The sequence below is a fragment of the Motacilla alba genome, chromosome 6 (genome assembly GCF_015832195.1).
Source record: "Motacilla alba alba isolate MOTALB_02 chromosome 6, Motacilla_alba_V1.0_pri, whole genome shotgun sequence".
NCBI lineage: Eukaryota > Metazoa > Chordata > Aves > Passeriformes > Motacillidae > Motacilla > Motacilla alba.
The window spans coordinates 731319-750356 of record NC_052021.1 but is presented as its reverse complement, the minus strand read 5'-3'; positions in this window follow the sequence as shown (position 1 = coordinate 750356).

Genomic DNA, 19038 nt, shown 5'->3' with positions numbered 1-19038 from the left:
CAATTATAATTCATTACTTTCAAGTATTATACCCTTACAGCCACATTATTTTTCATATTTGTAAAGCCCTCATTTTCTGGTCTTTGTATTGATGGTTAAAATTTTAATATCTGTAAAATAAAATAGAACTTCTTTTCCTAAGTCAGGAAATTGCTACAGGTTGATTTCCTACAATTAACAAATCTGGATTCAACCAACTGGAAGGGTTAATTGTGCAGAAGTCTATTTCTAATAAGATACCAGGACTTGTCTCCACTCAGTACACAGACTGAAGACATCAGAACTCCTGTAAGCCCATTGTTCATAAAGAAGTGAGTGGCATCTCTCAGGAAGCAGCCCACACTCTACCTGGGCTCGTCCCAGTTCATACTCACAACCCCAACAGCAAAGGCACTACCCAAGCGATACAGGAGTTTCTCAGGATGCAGTGAACCCTCTTCAGGATAGAGGATAGAGAGGAAGGCAAAACACCAACACTTACTCTGACTCCACACACAGCCACTTACTGGTAACCTAAGGAGAGACAAAACAAGAGCCACGTTTGCCACGTCCAGCCCCCAACTCTCACCCCAGACAGGGCTCCTGCAGTCACAGTTCCTTGTGTGAGAGTACATCCAAATGGCCATGCATTGGCAGGAGGCCATGCCTGCAGAACCTCGGCAGAGCAGATCAGATCCCTTGCCCAGAGAGGTTGTGGACCCCTCATCCCTGGGAATGTCCAAGACAAGGCTGGATGGGGCTCTGAGTAACATGGTCTAAAGGAAAGAAGTCCCTGTCAATGGAACAGGATGTCAAAAAAGGATGATTTAAAAAATTCATTCCAACCCAAACCCTTCCACGACTCCTGTTCTGTGAAAGACCTGCACAGCCTCTCCCAGCATTTGAGACTATGCACTAGTAGAAAAGAATTTGGAATTTGATAGGCTGGGCTGAGCCACATGTCCTGCTGCTCTATTAGCAGCAAGAGGCTGAATGAGGTAAATCCCGGCCTGCTGATTGATGAGGCAGGTGACAAAGAGCAGACAAATGGAGTCAGCTATTCAACACCATGTCTGCCTTGGCCTTCTCCATAAATGCCTCTGTACTTGGTTTCAAGAGGTTCAAAGAGAAGCTGAACTATCAGTAACATACAAGAAACTATTTAAGATTGATCTTACAAGTTGGTGGATTCCGACAAGTCTCATTTGAGCGTATGGAGGAAACTGGGTATGTCCCTTAAGTACCATTTTCTGTCACTGTTAGAAATTCATGGAGACCAGAAGAAACACAACAAATGGAGAAAGTGTCTTCAAAAATGTCCAAAGGCCTGTGTGGGGAACAGGCCAGAAAACCTAGTAGCTCAGAAAATGGCATGAGTCCTCTTGGCATACATTTTTGAGCATACAGTGGATAAGGTGACTGGGAACAGTCAGCATAGATTTATTGAGGATAAATCAAACCTAACCAACTTGATGCTCTTCTATGATAAAAAACAACATCTGTGGATGAGGAAAGAGCATCAAATATGACTTCTCTTGATAAGGCTTTCAACACCATCTCCCACGATTCTTGTCAGATTATTACAGACTGGAAAGATGAACTGAAAAAATCTGGATCAGAGGGTGATGGTAATTAGGCTGCACTCTATCTCAATGCCTGTGACAAGTAAAGCACTGCATGGATCAATCCTAAGATTCCTCCTAAATCATGGATCAATCCTAAGATTCCTCCTTAACATCTTTATCGATGCCATGGAAGAGGTGACAGAACACACACTTTTCAAATCTGCCAAACACCAAAATGAGGGCAGCTGTCAATACACATGAGGGCTGGGCTGCCATCAGTCAGAATCTGTATAGGCTTGAGGAACAGGCAGACAGAAGACCTTTCCTGTGGGAGGTGGGTGGAGGGAGGCTTCGGGAATGCCTCGGGAGACAACATGTGTATAAGGCAGTCCCCGCATGTCAATCAGTGTGTCACTCACCTGCTCCCCACTCCCCCGTTCCAGAAAGTTCTGTAGTTCTCTGTCTCCCATTGGTCCCCTGCCCAAAACCACTCCCTTCCCTCCTTCCCATTGGCCTGTGTTATGTCACCCCACCCTGACTCCTCCCCAGACTCCACCCCTTTCTCCTCTTGGTTATATACCCAGACCCCCGCCCGGGGTCGGGGCTTTTTTGCCTCTGCTGCCCTTCGGTGAGAGTTGTATCCCTGCTTCCTTCTATTTCTTCCCTTGGAATAAACTCCTCCGGACTTAGCAAGTAAGAAGCCCTCCCGCTCATTATTTCTGGTGAGGCATCAACGTTATCCGGGCTTGGGCGGAAGGTTGGCCGAGGGACACCCAGCAAAGGGACCTGACGGGACCGGCCCAAGGACACGATACCCCTGCACTTTCCGACCATGAGAAAGCCCAGCAGTGCACCAGGTTTCCCAGAGAGGTGGTTCTGCCTCCCTTCTTGCAGTTTCCAAGCTGTGACTGAATAAAGCCTTGAGCAGAGGGCTGGACTCCAGCCCTTCTGAGGTCTCTTCCAAGCTGAACCATGCTGTGGCCCTATCCCTGCCTGCAACCTCTTGCAACCTGAAATGGTGAGAGCATTTCAGGAGCTGCCTTCACACACAGGAGAGAAAGCTTTATGCAAGATTTAAATAAATGGTTTGGCTTTGGTAGTCAACTGCACCAAGCACTTGTCTTTTGCCAATGTCCACAAATTTGTCCGCGCCCAGCGAAACTGTTCTCTGGAGTCTCTGACTTACTTTAGAAAAAAACAACAAAATCTCAAATCAAAACCATGTGCCACCAGTAAGCAACAATACTGACAATTCTAGATGCAGTAACACTGGATTTCCCTGCACATAGGGGTATGGGACAATACCCCTTTTCGTGCTGTAGCAGAGCTTTAGTCTGGGGGGGCGTGGGGGGGAAGAAAGTCTGAACAAATTCCTAATTAAATGAAAGCTATATGAAACTGGGAGCTGTCATCTTTTCAAACTCAGATGAGCTAACAACCTTCTTCTCCCCCATACAGATGTCCTTTGTCTGCCAGTTACCACATTGGGACTTAAATTTAATAGGCTCCTTACAGCCTATGTAAATCCCACAGCATAAATCAGATTATAAAAAGTATATGCTTTTTTCTCCTCCTATTCCATGGCAATATTCTCTCTTACCTGATCTTCCTCTACTCTAATAGTCTTCTCTCACCACTCCTTATCTCCTATTTCACTCCCCTTCCTCAAACCTTTTGTTGTATATGTAAGAAACTTATTCCTGCTGAAGCGTCTCTTCCCTTCTTTTTTAACGGTATGATGAGCCAAGAGACTTAATGTCACACAGCTTTCACATGACTTTAATGTTCTGGACCTGGCTCTCTGCACACTGACATTTCTTCTCTAGCAAGATGTTATTTGAAAGTTTGGTCCAAGTCTCTTTGGATTTATCAGAATTACATAAGACTGATAAGAAAAAAACAAATACCTAATATGTGGCAGATAAAAAAAACCTTATTTTTTTTTCTTTTTTTTTTGTTGTGAAGAATAGATTCCTGTCTTTTCATCTGACAAGTAAAAAGAACTCATAACATCCTTGTGGAAAAGGAGAAAGTAAATTGACGGTCACATCTAAGAAATGTCATTGAAAATATAGGCATAAGGCAATAAACTTAAAATAACTGAGGTACTTCAATAATTTTCTGGTAAATTATGAAAATGTGATATAAACTTGCAAAATATTTATCGGAATTACAACTGTTTTCTAGTATTTATGACTGGAGGGAAATGTTACAAAAGGGAAAGTAAGTATTTTTAGTACAAACAGGCCAGCAAAGAAAAAGTCAATGTTCATTTTTTTGGGTTTTGTTTGGTTGCTTTAGGGTTTTTCTCTGGAATTTAAATAACAGTTTGAATAACATCAGAAAAATGCTGAAAAGCAACTGCAGATGTTTGGGCTGTGATAGAAATATCCACAATAAATTAACTGAACAACTGAAAACATCTACACGTCATTAGAGAACTTTTAAGCCATCTTAAATCATGCTGCTTTAAATTTGAAAAGAATATTAAAATTAGACAATTTTAAAATGGAGAAAATGAGGGCAACATTAAAACTTTATGCAAATGTAGACAACCAATAATTCCAAATTTCTGTCCCCCTTATCAGAGGAAATAAAGCCACTGCTCTGAACAGTGCATGGTTAGTTCCAAGCTACTTGAATATTTAAAATCACAGAGTCATTAAGGTTGGAAGAGCCCTCTAAGATGATCAAGTCCAACCACAAACCCAGCACCACCACCACATTCACCACTAAACCATGTCCTCAAGTGCCACAGTGAGACATTTTTTGGTATTTCCAGGGATGGTGACTCTCCAGCTTCCCTGTGCAGTCTGTTTCAGTGCTTGACAACCCTCTCCATGAAGAATATTTTCCTGATATCCAATCTAAACCTCCCCTAGTGCAACTTGAGGCCATTTGGGCTCATCCTGTCACTTGCTACCTGGCAGAAGGGACTGACTGACACTCACCTCACTACAACCTCCTTTGAAATACTTGACCATGAGTGGAGTCCACCACTGGATTGTACTCCTTTAGGAATGCAGTTTCCTGCTGAAGGGTGACCATGGCTTGAGGGGCTCTCGTTCTCAGTTCCAAGGACAGCAATGGAGCCTCTCGCAGCAAGGGCTTTGTGTATATGTGAGTGGTGTCCAGGCCCAATTTGAATTTTTCTTCTGCCCTAGTGAAGGTCAGTGAACAACTCCTCATTACAGTCACTGGTTCTTTGTGTACTACGTTCAGGCCTGCTTATTCAGAGGCTGAATAAAATGACAGAAATTTTCTATGCCTCACATTTAAGAATGCCTCAGCACTATTTCAGCAAGACCTTAAAATATGGAAATGATTTTTGAATTGGAATCTTGAAATACTATTAATGTATCTGAAATGTAAACTTTTAATGGTTTTTAAATTTGTTTGAACTAACATTAACACAGCCAGCAATACAGCATCAGGGATCTATTTCCCTAATAAGGCACAAACCAGCAAAGCACTTTAGAACATATTTGAGTACAAAATGCCAGCTGTTTAATTTACCACTGAATCTAATGACCTAAGCTTAAATGAAAACCAGAAAGTTTGTCCTGAGAAGTTTAATGGCAGTTTTTAACTGACACCTTTCAGCAGCATCCCCAGCTGTTGAGCTCAGCGTTAAAACCTTCAGCATTAGCACCTGTGATCTTCCTTATAAAACAGCAAGCAGCAGATGAGTCAAAAGGACAATTGACAGTGGATCAACTGCTTGTGTAGGCTGTGCAGGTGTTCAGCAGGTTTGGAAGGTTGTGGTAAATAAGTAAGGCCATTCTATTTGCATAAGGAAAGCTCAGCTGGGGAGTAGAAAGAGGGGACAGTCAATGCTGTTATACAGGCAAAGTGTTTGCTCTCTTTCACTGGGAATTCCCTTACTGGAATTACTGCATAAAAGCGGATAAACTGAAGGCCATGGGGAGATACAGACTGTCTCGAAAAGAGCAAATGAAGAGAGATTGGAAGAACTGGAACAATTTTGTTCCAAGAGGGATAAATGAAAGATAGCAAGTTTTATATTGAAATATGGCTTTCTAGCAAAAAGTTCACTTTTGAGCTTTATTGTATTTTACAGTCCTTTATTTAGGAATAAATGTTTGAATAAAGAAAATTAAAAGTAGGTATTTTAAAATTTCTAATTATATTATGAACATGTGTCCATAATTTATGTATTATCTGAAAAGGAATGTGCTCTAAATATTATAATTCCAATTTACTGTGATTTCTTGAACCCTGAGTGACAGATATTTATCAACTCTGTGTATCACCTTTATTCCTTTCCAAAAAATCTGCCTATGAATGGTTTAGAAAAAGAAAAAGAAAATTATATTCCTCTTGCCCTGTACAATTCTGATTATTTTCTAGTAGAAGAAATTAATACTTTTTCCTTTTTGCCATGTAAAATTCCCATTTTGACACTTTATATTATTGAACCAATTTCAATAAAGAACAAGAATTACATGAAGCAAAAAGGAAACCTCTCTGAAGCTAAATGCAGCTTGTCTGACAGACACAAAATGTGCAGAGACAACTGAATTACACAGTTACTGAAGTTATCACCAGCAGCCAAAAACTGGATTTTCCAATAAAAAGGTCTGTAAAGACTATGATTACATCTGGGACTGGAATATCTCCTTGGTGCAGCTCCCTGCGAAGGTAACATACTAAAAGCAATGCTTGGGGCTAAGGAGCCATTGAACTGTTTAAGACTATGAAATTCCTTACTTGCTCAGCAGCCCTTTTACATTTCAGGATTCATCAAAATATTAGCAGCTAATGAATGCATTGTTCTTCCCTCATTGATTCAGACATGAGTTTTTACGCCGCACAACTGAGTTATTTGAGTAATCTGAGAGAAACACTCTCATTCAGAGTCCTTTCTGGACAAAAACAAACAAACAAACAAAAAAAACCAAACGGAAATTCTTATTGTTAAATCTTCAGGATATAGTTCCAACTCTAAAAATGCAGGCAAGCTAAATCAACACTTCTACCACCCTGAGAGCAAGATGGCATCTTAAAAAGAAAGAAGAGACTCCACCTGACCACCTGCTGTAAAAGACGGTGTCATTCACATCTCCATGAACACCTGGTGAAATGGAAAAAAAACCCAGCACTTAGTGTTGAAATATTCAACAGAGAAACCTTCTTGTTTATTTAAAATATAATTCACAGTTTGGTCTTCAAGTTATGGGTTTGCTAGAATACTGGGAACATTAAGCTCTCATAAATTCAGATTTCTGAAAAAGCATTCAATGGTTGGAAAGACACAAACTACAAAATTAAACCTTTCCTAAATATCTCTAGATGCCATTTCCTAGTAATAATAATAATAATAATAATAATAATAATAATAATAATAATAATAATAATAGAGTTCATTAATGGAAGAGCCACCTAGGCAAAGCAGGTTTCAGACTGTTAAACTTGCTTGTAAATCCAGGACATGGATTGAACTCTGGAATCCTCATGGGGCAGTAACAGCTAGCTGGGAGCTGCCTGCACTGGGCACGGTGGGACCCGCACCGGGCACTGCCGCGCCCCTCCCCAGACACTGCTGGGCCCACAGCCGCCACTCCCATGGGATCTGCCGGGCCCGGGGATACACGCGGGCTCCCCTCCCGTGCCTGGGTCCAGCAGGAGTGTGCCCTTGTCTAAAGAGCCCCGTGTCCTCAGGTGGATGGGGGTGCTCTGATGTTTCATCGCTCCTCCTCTCTTCACCCATCCCCCCCCCAGGTTCTCAGAAGCAGTCTTAAATGCTTAAATGTGCAAATCTTATTTCTGGGCTAATCAGATGAATGGGGATACAATTTGACATCATAAAGTCACTCCAGGACACTCAGGTTGGCTTTGCAGACACCCAACTGATTTCTGGCATCCAGCAGGATGTCTGAGGTCGAACAGCAGAGTATTTCACCCTGCACCTATTCTTAACATCAGCTGAGATCATACCTGCCTTGCTGAACATGGAGTATGAACCTACAGAGTAAATCACCATATACTTCTGAGTATCTGTGTTCATCTCAGAAAAGGTGAAAGATGCTTTGAACCTTATACATATGATTCCAACTCATGGATAAGCATTAAAATGAATAGCAGTTCTGTGCCTTACACTATCCTGTATGTTTCCTATAAACTTCGGAATACCTTGCATGTACTGCGTATTTCTACTAACAGAAATACGCCATCTGTGAGTCAATGACACATACTTTCAAGCACCATCTTTAAATTTTAACTTTACTATTGGTCATTGTAAACCAATAAAAACTACAACTAGTCTTAATACTCACCACATCTAATTGTCTAGGAGAAAATTCAAAAGTCCAGCTCAAGCAAAACAGTTTCCATAAGGGTTATGGCATAATAATGCTCTATTCTTTTTCAGGGATTTCATTATGAGGTAAGTAATGAGCTTTTTTTGGATAGTAAATACAGTTTGCAAGCAAGTCAGTCCATATGACATCAGGAAAAATCGGGATCAGATTTTAAAACCTAAAAGCACTGCCCTTTACATGTGCCTATCCACAGGACAGCTAAGAGGAAAAGCTATTCCCTTTTTCCCAAGCTGAACTGTTTCACTGCGTTACAGCCCACAGACAGAATTGGTGTCTCAAATGAGACTCAGCCACATGCTGGTTGGCACTAACAATCTTCACACACACACACACACACACACACACACACACACAGACTCTACTTTCTCTACTCCAAAACTACTAAAATTCAGCTAGAATTCATTGCATTCCATTCAACATTCTGTTTGGTAGTTTATTCATGGGATCTAGTATAATCACTAGCCTTTGCAGATAAGGTTGTCAACAGGGCACATTGACACAACTCTTGAATTCTCTAGCAGTGGAAAAATAAATCTTCCAGCTTCTCTGGAGATGTTTCTGGAATCCATCTGATGCTGCAGAAGAGCAAGAGGTATCACATCTATACTCACTCTGATTCCTACTGTCAGCCCCCTTCTCCAAGTGCTGGTATAACCAGATTGACAAGGGCTTGAGTCTGTCAGATTATATCCTGGATCAGAACGCTGTGCCACATTTTGAAGATAAATATTTTGGTAAACAGCACAGATCATGCCCAGTCCTCCTGGCATTTTCTGTACTCCTTGAAGTATAGCAAGATTTATGGGAGTAATAAGATCAGTTCAACATAATTAGCAGGTAAAAGCAAAACCCAATATTGATACTGGTTTACTATAGTTATTCTAATAATAACTTGGCAATGACATCTAATTTAATGCTTCCCAGATGGGAATGTATATTTTCTGTAGCCAAATAACCACAAGTACTGTTTGCCCTGTGGCAGCTGTCTGTTTCATTCCAAGGTAGAAGGTGGCAGAAGACAACTGTTTCTAAAAAACCTCCAAGTGCAAGTATGTTTCAGTTGCATGTGATTTCACTATTTACTATTACAGGTTTCTCATGCATTTCCATGTTTGTGTTCATGACAGGTAAGATGCCTGTGCTCAGTGAACATCAGACTGCCTGAAACTTGCTGGCTGGCATGCTGGTTTTGCTCAAATAATTTTTTAAAGGCCCTTACTGGGATGAGCATCCTGCCCAGCAGGTGGTATGCAAAGACCAAACCCTCCCATTAATAGCCAGTCTTTGTGTGAATGATGTGAGGTGTGGGGCAGCAGAAAGGAACAGACCAACATGGCAGTGTGGTCTGACACTGGTGCTCAGTGCTGAGACAATGTCCCCAGAGCTTCAGCAGCCTCAGGATAGTCAGGTTGATTTCATGACTTTGATCAAGCAGAAAAGAAGAAGAGCACCTCCTCCTGAGAGCAAGGAGTAGCAGGACAGAAGGAACAAAGGTGCATCTTCAAAACACAACAGTTAGGTGGGGGCCTGGCATAAGCTTTACTCCATTTAGGAACCATAATTTTGTATGTGAGAGAATGGTATCATTTAATGAAGCAAAAAGTGTAATTGACACAATAAAACCACCAAGAGAAGTGGTTTGACCAATGCAGATAGAAAAAATGAGCTAAGCAGCAGTAACCTAGACAATAGACAGACATGTCCAAATTTGTGAAAACCTTAAGAGAGAAAGCCTAAAAAATTCTTTCCCTAACGGTAACAGGAATTCAGTTGTGAAAGCTCTGTGTCTATATGCACTGCACAGCCAGGATTTCTGCACGCCAGGACTGTGCTTTGGTACAAAGACAGAAAAAGAACCACATAAACAGGTGACAGCTTCGTTTCCTTCCCATGGTGGCAACATAAACTTGCCAGTTCAGTGCATCTCAGCTGCAGCCACATTCTTCACTATTCCTCTTCAAGGAGAAATCAAACAATACAAGATGCACTCATGCACCCCAAGCAAGCACAAAAAGTAATTGCTTGCTTTAAATGACATGGGAGTCAGGCTTACATCTCTGTTATGAGAAGAAAAAGCTTCATGCTGAGAAAGGAAAATTCATATGTTTTTTCCCCTAAACTTCATTTTCAACATTAGAAGGCCCAGGAAGGCAGAGCACAAAACCATTTCATTCAACTCTATTGTTACTGGGTTGAACCTTTCTTTCCTCTGCACAGAAAAGCAGCAGAATTAGAGCCACACCAACACTCGTGCGCTGAGGGGAAACCTGCTTCTTCCCACTGTGGGACTTCCAAAAAAGACTGCATGTAATCATGGATACTCTTGGGGAAGCAGATGAGGCTTTGCTTGTGCAAGTCATATTTAATGTATCTTCAGTGTTCTTCAATCATTCATAAAATTCCATTTCTTTTAAAAAACACTGGCCCAGCTACCCAGCTGCCACTTCCTGAAGCCCACACTGCCACCTCCATCCCACAGCACTTGCCTGGGATAGTACAGGGAGATGAAGGATTTACTCCAAGCACCCAAAGACCATTGATTTCCTCTTTTGTTCATTTCTAAAGATGAGCCCATTTTGCAAGTGCTTCAGGTATACAGATGTATCCTCCTGCTGATTATTTCAAACAACTAAAAAAGTTGCTCATGAAAGTCTGGAGACATTTTTCACTCGTTCAGTCACTCTAAGACCACTACTCCCTTCTTTCCACTTCTGACACTTCTCTACCTCCCTCAGCCTGTAACAGCACTTTGTAAAGCTCGCACTCAAAGGTAACACAGAACAGGGTGGGCAGGTTTTCTGCTATCTCCCCTCCCTCAGTCTGCATTTGTAGGTACACTGCCTTCAACAAGTTCAGGAATCACCTGAGGAAGAACTTTCCCCTACTACATCTCAAACCACTCATCAGCTGCAAAACAAAAGCTCTTCTCCAGGCTGAGTCATCAATTTAGTAATTTTCCATACAAATTATACTCCATCTTTGATCACACTTGCTACTTCTAGCTATACTGCCTCATTTTACTACATCTTTTTGACTCTTAAGTTTCATCAGAACTGTGCATTTTAGGTCATGGATGTGTATCCTAAGTAAATATAAGGACACAATGACATATTTTCTTTCTGTTTTCTATTCCCACCATAATCTTTAATACTCCTCTTTATTGAGATCATTACTGAGCAAAACTCCAGAAATTTTCTGAAATGCTATCATAAATTTCCTTGTTAGTGTTTGTGTTCAGATCAGAACAAAGCACTTATAAAGAATTATTCTTTCTCATGTCTATTATTTTGCATTTTATTTACATTTGATTTCATTTGACATATTATCACCCAGCCACTCAGTATCATGAGAGATTTCATCTCATATTCACATCCAGGTCCACTTCACTGCCTTCCTGAATAACTTTATCTCACATGCAAGTTTAGTCATCACACTGGTTTATCTCCTGACCGTTTCTTTGGATGCCTGACTGTTTAGTCCTTGAACAAATACAGTGTGGCTAAGTTTTTTAAAAATTACTGGAAATTGGTAAATGCCTTAAAACTTGTTAAATGCCTTTCCTAAAGTCTAAATTGGTTTTGTATCATCAGGCTTTATCTTATCTACCTGCTTAGCTACTCTTTCAGGGAACTGCCATGGATTTGTGGTCATTGACTTGTCTTCTGAAACTACGCTGACTTTTCCCTAAGATATTGTATTAATCTCTGTGTCCATTCATTCTATTTCTTTTTATGGTTTCTATCTCTTTTCCTCACAACAGACATTGGTGTTAATTTCTAACATCCTCACCTACCCCGTCACTTGGGAAAACTGACTTTCCTTGGATTTTCCTGAGGAGTTTTCTGAATGGTTGACAGACCTTTGTCCTGCCCACTGCCACCCCTACAGTGACCAGAGCCGTACAAGACATAACATCCATGGTGTGAGCAGATTCTGACAGCCTCACATCAAGGAGATCATCTGTCTCAACCCACTGCCGTCATTCCTGGGATTTCCTTGGTGGAACACCACATGCCTCTGATGTCTCCTTTGTGGACAGGGTCTTGCCTTTTGGTAGCACCATTATTCTTCATTACTGTGTGTATTTGGCAAGTCAACCTTGCAAGCCTGCAGAGCCATCTAAGGGAACGTGAGTATTGAGTTTTTCAGCAACAGACTGCCACAAGGATGGACAATTCCTGCCACCCCTAGTCTCATATGCAGTGGTTTTTTTGCACAACCTTTTTACTTCTGCAGAACCCTGGCTACGTTTCCAGCACTTAGGCATCCTGGTTCTCTGTTTTCTGCTAAATGAAATACTGTCTGATGAAAGGCTGCATTTCACTACTGCTCCTCCTGTAATTAAGTAAGCTAAACATAGATCAGATACTGTTTCTCAAGGTTTTTTGTTCTTTGGATGCTTCATTATTCTGACCTCGTTTCCCATTAACATATTGAACAGAATAATGGATACGTATTGCCACCTATTTAAATCCAAACTACCCTGCAATCTGCTTTAACTTGAGTTCATAAGTAAGTAATTGCTTTTGGATTTATAATAAATTTTAAAGTCAATATGTTACTGAAAAAGTAACTCTTTTCTTGGAGGATGGCTGTATTTTCTGGTCAGCTTAGCATTTCTTCTGTGTTTCAAGCAATGGTGTCCCCAACAGACAGAAACATAAATCCTTGAAAATAGGACAAGAAAATCTTCTTCTAGTAAAGGATATTGATGTTTAGTTTCTATGAGAAGCTGCAGCCTTTTAAGTCAGTTTGTATCATACTCGTGAGGGAGCTGTGGCAATGCCCTTAAAGAAGGGCAGTATAAAAACTTCAGTTTCATGGTGATTTCCTTGGTAGCACAAGGATTAATACCATGTCAACTTTCCTTTTTTGAAAGCTTTTCTAAAAAAGGAAAGAATACCATACTATGTTTATTTCACAACTTGAATTAAATGGCTTTGTGATACACCTTTCTGTATACTCGAGCATTATGAAGAATTGGTATACTTCCTCCTCATGTAAACTCAGCATTACAAGCATTTTGTAGCAGCTCGCAATGGATCAAAAGAAAAATCTTTAGCAGTTCTAGAGGCAGCACGGTAATAAAGTTGTCCCTGATGCAAGCAATGATGTTCACTCATAATTGGTTTGAGCTGGTGATTAAATAATGGCTGCAAACAAAACTTTTCATTTCACTACAGTGACCCAGTTTAGCAAACATATCCCAGTATTACATAATGTCCTTTGTTCCTCCTGTCCTCTATATGTTTCAATATGCTTCATACCATAAGGGAAGCCTTTCAATGTTACCCTGAAACGGCACCAACATATACAACAACCTCCTCAGGAAAGTTAGGGGAGTCCTTCTTGAACCTCCACATGAAGCTAGAAGCATCTTAAGTAGTATAGTTAGGCTGGTATAGGCATAAAAACCAGATCTGAATGAAATTAGTTTGAAAAAATAATCTCCAAATCCTACACTGTTCACTGATTCAGGTGGCTATTTCAATTCCCCCAGAAAGGAGGAGAGAAATATGAAAGAGTGAACAGTTTTTGATTATTAAAAACCCAAATATTTCTTTCAGAAGTGCTAACTTGTTTTGCTCAGAGAAAAGTGAGTTTAAAAATCCCAAATTATTACAGAATTTACATGAGATTAACAAGTAGGTCTGATTAGTCCAATCTCAAAGCTGAGATCTGGCATTGGATCAGTATGTCAGGGAAGGCAGAAGCCTGTCTCTGGCAGTGCCCCTCTCCAGCACACAGCAGGACCAGTCTGAGTCCTGGTATAGTCTCCCTCCACGGCACAGACTCGACCCCCTTTGCACAGGGATTCCCACAAACAGGTGTCCACCTCCCCCAAAAGCCAGACCCTTGAGACGAGCAAAAACCCACCAAACAGCCAAGAAAGCCATCTCAGTCTCCTCAGACAAGGATGTAAAAAGATGGCACGCCAGCCACACAGCAACTGACTGTGTGTGAGGGCCACACTGCAAAGAGGTTTCCAGGCTGACCAAGGCTCACACACAGCTATAAATCTATGTGCACACAGACACAGGCACACACGGACACACTGAGGTTTTTTTTAAAAAGTGCTTGCAAAAGATTATGGTAAATACATGCTCCTCTCATACATTAGCAGGGACAAGCACCTTCTCCCACCCATGAGTACAAGAGAGAGCCCTGTGCCAGTATGATAGGAGCTGTTTCATCAGAGCTACAGGCTTGAGGGGGTTTTACTTATTTTGCTCTTTTTAGTCTCCCAGCAAGCACTAAAACCCACTGAAAACATCCGTGCAAATGGAAAGAATATTCCTATATGAGCATAAGCCTTAGAATTTTAGCAACTCCTGTTAAAAAGCCAGGAAAACTACAGCTGTGCTGTTTCTGCAGCCTCCTGGCTCCTGGAGCCGTGCCTCCAGTGCGAAGCAGGGACTGAGGCAGGGCCAGGCGGAGCCCAGAGCTCCCAAGCTCTCCTGGCCAGGAAATCCATGCTCCCTTGCTCTTGTCTCCAGGAAACACAGACTTTCTTGAAGGTCACTGTGAAAAGGATTCTGCCTTTGTGCGGCTGTCTTAATGACTAGTTTTCCCAATTCAAACTGCTCCACCAGCAAAATAGTATTTCACTGGAAAAATACTTATTTGTAATTTTCTCAGCAAACCATAAGGATTAAGAATATATTTACATATAAAATAGATAATTTGCCCTGAAAGAAGTAGTTTCACTTTATTTAAAATTTATTTTGAAGTTCCCAATCATGCATTTAGTCAAATAATCAAACATTTAAAAAAAATCTCCTATGCCTGTAATAGATTCTCAAACATCTACAATTGTTAGTAGATGAGCATTAAAGAACGAGTTTATTCAGAAGTTAGGAAGAGGTGTGGTGGCTTTTAAAAACACATGGGGAGTTGGTTTTTTTTGGACAGGGTCTGATCCAGTGTTTCCAAAATTATGAGATGAAACAGGATATAATTTTTTAATTACGTCTATTTTAGTATTATTTTCTTATTTTTCAACTTCTATTTTCGCATATGCTTTATACTATACATAATTATGAGTACAGTAGTATAATAAATACATAAATGTATTGAGGAGGTGTGCTCAAACATATTTTGAACTAATAGGGGTGAGCAATCATAAAAAGTTTGGAAAGCACTGATCTGAACATGAAATTAAATCACTAAATCTGATCTCATGATGACTGCCCTCTGCATTATGCAGCTCCTCCAGAAAATACCAAATGAGTGAAGACCTGAAGTGTTGGAATACAAACATGGAAGAACCCTGAGCTTTTCCTGTATTCTTGCTCACATGGACAGCAGAAAAACTCTGTCACAAAGGGGAGTATATCTACAGCAGGAATACATGGCCATCCGTGTGCTGGCACTCCACCCTTCAGAAAACACCCCTCACAAAACACAGCAAGCCACATTCTTTGTCCTTCACAGACACATTTTCTTGAGCAACAACTTGAAGTGTTGCCATCTAGAAACAATAGTACAGTCAGAAACAAAAGAACAAAGGTAAAACAGAATTTTAGCATTTCTAGTGGGGGTAATAAAAATTTCAGGTTCTTCTCTAAAACATCAGTCATGTCCAGCCACTTCCAATTATGCTACTGAATGCAGTAGCGACTTTTCACAGCACCTAAATGGCAAATTTTAAATAAGGCAGAACATTTAATTGTTATCCTTGAAAGCACCCATAAGGAGGTTCTGGTAGCTGGTGCTGTACTGTCAACTAAAGACCATCCTGGGGAATCATTTTTTAACCTTAACCTCTGCAGCCCTGTGGAGGATAAGGAGATGATTAAAATATAGTGTAAAGCAAAGCCCTTCTCCTATTGCCTTCTGTTTGTTTGAAACAGGCATGTTTTATGCACACTGTCATTATACTCATTTTCTAAAGGGCAATTATAAAAATCCTTTTAAAGAAAATCAATTTCTTAGACTCCTGTATGGGTGTTGCTGACATCTGATGTCATTTGACTTCCTGTTTGTCAAATTGTATAATTTCTCCCACTAGGCCCTTCAATAAATTTTTCTGGAGATGCCTTCAAGGTACAATTCGTATCTCAGTACCTTGATCATTAGCTCCTGTTTCTAGAAAAAGCCTTGTAGGAAACATCATGAAATGTATCTGCAATCACCCAGTGCCCTATGCAGAAATTCAGGTGAGCAATCTGAATATACTGCTTGAGTGCAAACCCCTGATTTATGTTTTCATTATGTTTTCAGCCCTTCAATTACTAGAAAGTCTTCCATCTATGTATCCCAGGACTGCTAAAAAGTGTATAAACCTTCCAAGCAGCATTTTTGCCTGAAATCACATGAGGTAATGATTGACTTGATGGGACATTTGAGACTAATGGCCTATTACAGCAATCAGTAACTTCAGCAATTACTGAGCTGCTGGATCCATTCTATACATAGGAGGGCTATAAACTCATGGAAACATGCTTTTGTCACACATTCCTTAAATATGAGAAACCCACCTCTACCCTGAATTCATACAGAAGCAATAGGAATTGCTTCTAAAATGACACAGCTGGTTGCACACACACAGCTGGGGGAAACCCCCTGCTGCTGATCCCTGCAAGGAAGCAGGTTCTGAGCAAGGTCCATTTCTGTGTGCCCTGTAACCAGCACACTGTGGGATGTGGTCCCTGGCCAGGGTGCTGCAGAGCCACCCTGAGACCTGCCAGACCCCTCTCAACAGAGAAATGTAAAGCAAAACAACTCTTTCCCTGTTCAAACATTGGCTGATAAGAATAAAATCCTTCCTCCTGTTTTTTCTCTTCTCAGAGCATATCTTGCTTTACGTAAGTGCCTAGAGCCTGCATAGCAACCCAGACATTTATACATAACTTCCATTCTGGCAAATTCTGGTTTCCAGATGATTTTTAATTTGAATGTGGTATTATTAGCAGGTAGAGAGACAGCTTTTTATTAGCACTACTGACCTAATAAGGTCCTCCCAGACAGAAAAATGATGGCCTCATGTCACATCCACGTGGCAGTCACATGCCTGAGTATGATTTAAAGAACAATGACCCTGAAAACCGATTGCTGAAGATCCTCAGGAACTAGTATAGAGTAGAAGGAGTATTGCAGTACCTTGGACACAGTTTACAGTCAAGTAAATGCTTGATCCTCTGAGATGTGCTGTTTCTTGTCAGCTCTTCATCACAAAACACTGTTTTCCTTGCCTTCTCTCCTCTGGTGGTATGTAAATTACATGCAAGAATAACAGTCAGCATTAAGCTCCTGTGACCGACTCTTACAAGGCCATTTTGGTTATAAAAAAGGGTGGTCCCCTAAGCTCACACCTTTCTTTGGCAAAAATTTATGAACTAGCTTTAAGCACCATTGACAGCCTGATACATGGGTCACTTGCAAATCAGTTTTTCTTGCTGAATTATTACACTATTAACTCTACAGCTTTCTCAGCTTTACGAAGTGCACTTCTGCAGTGTGTGTGAAGGATGAATAGCCTCAATAAATTCCACTACAGAAAGGAACAATGAGGAGAGCATACTGCTGACTTTAGGATAATGAAAGCAACACTGGATTTCAGATTGTTTTGATGTGATTAACATTGTGTTCTCAGAGGTGAATGATTTTTAAAGTTTTCATTTTCTAGAAGCACATCTGAGAAGTGGATTCAGGAGATGAGACAGGATTTTACGGTTTTTTTATCCCAGGATTATTTTTCCAGGAGCATCCCTATGAACCACCCAGACAAAAGACTCACAATGTTTTCTATTTGGTGCATGTGGACAAGACGCAAGATCCCCCTGCCCCTGAGAGCCAGGTTAGAGCATACACAGAGCAGGCAGGAGGGGGGTCACAACCGCAGTCAAGACACTGGGAACCGAGTCACAAAACCTATCTTTGGCAAACTTCAACCACTTGCCTGAGTGGCCACAAGATGTGGCAAGATCAAGGATGTCTCTTATGCCACATTTCTTGGCAGTAGTCTACTCCAGACTGCATGAGCCAATGTCAGACCTAGGTATCATTAATGATACCCCAAATATTGGCTGTTGGAGAAATCACTGCAGTGACATTCTCTAGATATAGGTACAGGACTTCACCAGTCCAGTACATATTTAGCAGTTGCCAAATCACTGCTATCTCACAGAGCCTGGATGGTAAATGCCTCAAAGGAGAGCCTTTCATTCCCTTAAGTCCCTACTTCAGATGGCCTCTCATGGTTTCAGTCAAATGTTAGGTGTCAATATTTACTGGTTCATAATATGTGCTGGGGAAAAAAAAAACCACCAGGAATTATTGTTTGATTATGAGCCTCAATAGAAAATCCAGAAAAAACTCCTATCTGTAACCCATAGTCTGACAACCATTTTAAACTGACCTTTTCAACTTCAGATCTGTTCACAAGGAGCAATGAGCTATAGCCCTTGGAAGCTGTTTAACAGACATGAGCAGCTCCTACTCTTTGACCAACACAATTAAGATTCATTATTTTAACCACCTCTGTAATTGTTTCAGACATATATGCCCTCAGCAACACAGAGAGGCAAAACTCGAAAACCAAGTCATCTGATTTTTGTTATAGGGTGGTATTTAAGAAAGTGAGAATACAATACCTGGAAAACCTCAGGCACTATGTAACCGTGTTCACGCTGTAGAGTACTGTAAGTGAAGAAAAATTAAGTCCCCAAGGAAAAAGACATTGAAATATAAAAGTGATTTTCTTTGCAAATCTCTTCTGTCAAGATCTGTCCTGTGATTTCCTGGCCATAATCATCATATGGGCATCTAAGCTAAATCAGAAAACAAGGACATAACAGCTTATAGGAGACTTTAAGGTTTACCATGAAATAAGATAGCACCTAAGCATCTGACAGAAAAATGAAGAAAACCAGTATCTTTTCACTTATCCCTGCTAATAGCCAAAGGAGCGGCACAAGCAGGGAGAGCAATGCTGGAAGTCAGTTTGTGGTGCTGCAGTTCCACGTTGTCCTGGTCTCTGTCTCACTGTTGTATTCTCTGTTCAGCATGCATGGTAACTGGATACTAGCAAGTGTTAGGGAGAAACAAAAGTAATTTTAAGAGAAGAAGGGGTTGCTCTCATCTCCACCCTCAGAGATTAATGCCCTCAGAAAGGTTGCAGCATACCTCAATGACAAGCTGTTGTGGCTTTC